The 5,000-nt window shown below is 38.6% G+C and overlaps 1 protein-coding gene and 1 non-coding gene across 3 annotated transcripts in view; one reads left to right on the top strand and one right to left on the bottom strand.

Moving 5' to 3' along the window:
- Window positions 1-5,000, bottom strand: part of LOC125026704 (solute carrier family 49 member 4 homolog) — a 103,166-nt gene that overhangs the window by 90,842 nt on the left and 7,324 nt on the right. The gene's annotated exons all lie outside the window — the stretch shown is intronic.
- Trnal-aag lies at window positions 4,636-4,717 on the top strand. The gene has a single exon. It is a non-coding gene; the product is annotated as a tRNA-Leu (tRNA).

Genomic DNA, 5,000 nt, shown 5'->3' with positions numbered 1-5,000 from the left:
AGATCATAATATAAGTCAGATCTTGTCCAGTTTCATCAGGCCGGTCCATATTTAGAAGGCCCGGGCGAAGCCAGAACTTCGCAAATCATAAACAACAACAGTTTCATCACATTAGCAGACACGATGAGTACTTCAACAGGTTCTCTGCACCTTGCTTCTCCACACATGGAAGCGTGTGACAGGTTATCGTTTACAGATATTGTTATTTTCCCCCAACATCACCTGAACCCACATTAACTAGAGATTTCCAAATTCCTCCAGAATCAACCAATGTAATGTGTGATGGGAATAACCTTGCTATATGCACACCGCAATTTGGAATAACTAGCACTGAGTTGAAAGAGGCGGCCTGTCGCAGGAAGTGCGGAAGACCAGGCGGTCTGGCGGCCGCAGGTCTGAGACTCACTTCGCGAGGAGAAGGCTGCTCTTTGAGCCGGAGAGAGAGGAGTAATTTCTTGTATATATTTATATGGAATGTAATAATAAACATACACATGAGCATTTTCTCTTTCGTCTTCTCCAAGTGTAACATGAAATAATTATAATGAGGTTATCGTTACATCACTAAAGCTAACCACTAGCACAGTACAGTCATACAATCTACATATCCTACAGTAACATAATAAGTGTTCAAATATTTCTGGGAGCGAGACGATACAAATTATAAAGTTTTCTATTATTTTGGATTATAATTATAAACACACATTAGCATTGAGGTCATAATACGTAATACGCTATATCAGCTTTTCATTTCCACCAGTAAGATTTGGTTTGATATAAAAGAAAAAAAAATATCCATACATCCTATATACGAGGAGGGAACGAGACGATATAAAGTTTTCTGTTTTTTTCTGCATGGAGCTTAAGAAGCAAAATGAGTCTCGTCCAGTTACGTCATTATAGTTATGGAAAGAGCAATTATTGAAGTCGAAACAATAAGTTCTCGCCACTTTTGTGCCTAAACACGTCGAATACGCGTAGCACTCATCTCCCCTTGTCCCAACCGAGCTTCCCTGTCAGATCAGTTTCGCCTGAACCGCCATCTCTAATGCGATGTCGTGCTATTCGGCGGTCGATGCAAAGTCGGTATTATATTGACTTTCGTCGGACGTAGGTCGCACTCTACCACCAGATCGCAGAAAACTAAAATAAGGCAAAGAGAGATTAGATTACACGCCGTGGAAACTTATTGATGACTGGTTTGATTTACTAAATATCAAAGTATTTTAAAGCTACAAATCATCAAGAAATGCATTTAAAGCTAATGAGTGACAAATCAGAGTTTTGCACATAATAAAGATATGGTCGTGAAGCCACTTCATATTTAGTGACTGACTGGAAACCAAGACGTAGTAAACCTTTTTTTTTCCTATTCCACAACTGGGAAGACACTGTCAATGCACTAATAGAATAGTCACTCCTTAATGTACAGTAGTTTTCTATAGTGATCGGTCCCGCGGAAACTTTTCTTATCTCCCCCCCCCCCCTTACACACTCCTGAGTTAAGCAGTATCTGAAAGTGGCGAGGCTATTTTATCTATTTCGACTTGATTTCAATTACTTCAATTCTTGTCGAGGAAGCATCCGTAGGCTTAACGCATGATGTAGAAATGCCCTTCCGATGATTGTCGAAAAAATAACTACTACAATTCACTTGATATTCTTTAAAAATACAGTATACTATTATGAACATAAATACGATGTGCCTGTTTGTGCGCATGAGCATGTGCGACTGTGCGTGCCTGTACACAAACACGCATACACGGATCTCCGCACATGCGCGCGCGCGCACACACACACACACACACACACACACACACACACACACACACACACACACACACACACACACACACACACACACACACACACACACACACACACACACACACACACACACACACACACACACACACACACAAACAAGCACACACATAATTTTCATTATAAAGCTTTCTCGCTGTATAGGAAAAGTTTACAGAATTTTAGAGTGTACTGCATGCTATATCAAAACGTGACGAAGGACGCTTAACAAATATTCTTGAGGCACACTGTATAATAACATGTTACAATCATTTGCTTACTTTATGCATATAACCGCAAATTTTCTTTTAATTTTTTACTTAGTATTTATAGAGAATGAAGAATAACATTGGTGATATCTACAGACCGAAAAAAATCCAAATTTTACAAATCATAAACTAATGATACTTCACTTTCACGATCTCTAGACAGCAAGACCTTATCTGTCCATCGAATCACAAGGTAAGACCATACTATAAGTCAAGTCTTGTCCAGATTCATTACATTATCGTACACCTGATGAGCAATTCAACAAGTTCTCTGCACCATGTGTCTCTTACATGGAAGCGAGTGACATGTTATCGTCTATAGACTTTGTCCTTTTACGATCATCGTCGAGCAGAAGGGTGGTCTTTGAGGCGGAGATAGAGGAGTAATCTTTTGTATATATTTATATGGATTGTAATAATAAACATAATATCGGTTCTTCCAATGAAATATTAACCAATTACAGTGAAGCTAAATTTAAAACATAACTAAAGCTAACCACAGATGTTATATTAGCAACTAATTTCCACCGACTTGATTTAGTCATACTAAATCAAACTATTTACATATCCTACAATAACGTAATGAGAGGTGTTCTAATATTTTTGGGAGCGAGACGATACAAAGTATAAATATGTCTGCATTTGGATTGTAATAATTAACGTTAGATAATCACGGATGACACGTTATATTAGTCTTTATTTTCACCAGTATGATTTAGTTTGATATAAACAGTCATACTATCCACACATTCAACACTAATGTAATAAGATGCGTTTAAATATTTCTGGGAGCAAGATGATACAAGGTATGAAATTTTCTGTCATATTTTTAACCCTGTAGTTACAAAGCAAGATGCTACGTAACTGCAGGGTTAAAATTTAATCCTACAGTCATGTCACGATCATTATGGAAAGAGCAATTATTCAAGTCAAGGTTGAAACAAATAAGGTTTTGCCACTTTTATTCTTAAACTCGCCTTGTCATCTGTGTTGGGCCCAGCCGAGCTCCCCAGGACCCAGTGCCCGTTAAAAGAGAGAGTCAGGTCAGTCTCCCCTGAACCGCCAAATCTAATGCGATGCCACACTGTTCGGTGGTCGATGCAAAGTCGGTATTATAGCTACTTTATCCGCTTATAGATCGCATTCTACTACCATTCTAGTCCTCTTACAAAGTACTAACAGACAGTGATGATGAAACGTCGATGAGGACTGGTTTACTGACTAAATTCCAAAGTACTTTATAGTTATAATCTATAAACCATCAAGAAATGCATTTAAGCAAACGAACGTCAAATCAGTTTTGCACGGCGTAATAATGAAGATGTGGTCATGAGGTCATTTCATTTAGAGTGACTGGCAATAAGCCAAGACGTTGTAAACCATCTTTTCCGGTTCTACAGGGAAGACGGTTGACGCATTAATAGAATAGTCACTCCTTAATGTACAGTTGTTTTCTATAATGACTGCTTCCGCGGGGACATTTTATTGCCTCGGCCCTTAACCCCCCCCCCCCCACCTCCGCCCACACATCTGAGTTAAGCAGAATTGCAAGTGGCGAGATTATTATATACATTACGAATTTATTCAAATTATTTTAATTCCGGTCATGGGAACATGTATGATGTACATCAGCCATTCTCAAAATTATCGAAATAATAACTACTATCCACATGTACACATTCTTAAACGGAATTAAAACACTGTATACTATTATGATATATACAATATGAGTTGTTGATATAAGAGATGCATCTTTCATCCACGAATAAATCAACCTTATTCACCTATTGCAAAGATATAGTGGGCTGTGGGTGACCAAGGAAACTATGATTTATGACTTTATTGGTTATGGTTCATTTAACGACGTGTTTCTTAACAGGAAGCCTCTTAGCTATCAGGTAGGAATTCCAGATTTAAGGCTGGAATTCGAGAACTTTGAGAGGGTGAATTAGCATACGTTGTGAATTACCATTCATAAAATATGCTGAAAGGCGGTAATAAATTTACATTCCTAGACCTTCTTATTTAGCTTATCTGAAAGGGGACATCCAATGTTAGTAAAATCATCCTTATTTTTTTTTTTTTTTAACTGTACGCATCAAAACATTTTGTTCTCTAAACTATTTCACGCATTTCACAAAAACCGTATAACGACGGGAAAAGTGATCGGGGAGGAACAGAAGCAACGGAGAACCTCTGTTATCAAGGTGCTGGAAGCATTTACTGGACAGAGCACTCGGACTGCACGAGCAAATATATTTTGATGTGTAGAAGACATTCAAACGTGAATATCTGTACATTAATTGTTTGTTGCAGAATTTTTCGTAAAATCAGTTTCTTTCCACTAATTATCATGAATGTATTGCCAAATAAGCAGATTAAATTAATCCTGTCATCACAACGTTGTAGTTAGTGAATGTGCATGCTTTAAGTTTTCGAGTCATAATTTCATGATTATAAACAAGATAAATGTCAGCATTACAGCAGTTAATTTGTAAAAACTACAGAGTAACGCCTGGACATACTTTAAAACTACTATGAGAATTTCTACACTTTAACTCACGGTAGCGTGGCCGAGCGGTCTAAGGCGCTGGTTTAAGGCACCAGTCTCTTCGGAGGCGTGGGTTCGAATCCCACCGCTGCCACAGCTTTTGGCAATGCATCGTATCAAAACCGACCCGTAAATAAGACCTGACAGAACGTAGCCTCTTCAAATTTCACTCAACTGAACTGACCAAGCTTGGGACTGACGGTGCCAGTGCGCCGCTTATAGAAACTCGGTTGCCGTGTGAGTGGAATTTCAGCGCCGTAAATAGCTATCTTAGGCCTAATCTACCTTCCCAGGTGCTGTTGATTGTAAGCAAGATGAACGTCAGCACAGCAGCAGCTCATTTGTGGAAACTACAGAATAACACCAACAGGAGTTAA

Source organism: Penaeus chinensis, chromosome 6, assembly GCF_019202785.1.
Source record: "Penaeus chinensis breed Huanghai No. 1 chromosome 6, ASM1920278v2, whole genome shotgun sequence".
NCBI lineage: Eukaryota > Metazoa > Arthropoda > Malacostraca > Decapoda > Penaeidae > Penaeus > Penaeus chinensis.
Note: the sequence above shows the minus strand (reverse complement) of the source record. Positions and strands in the feature narration are given on the sequence as shown.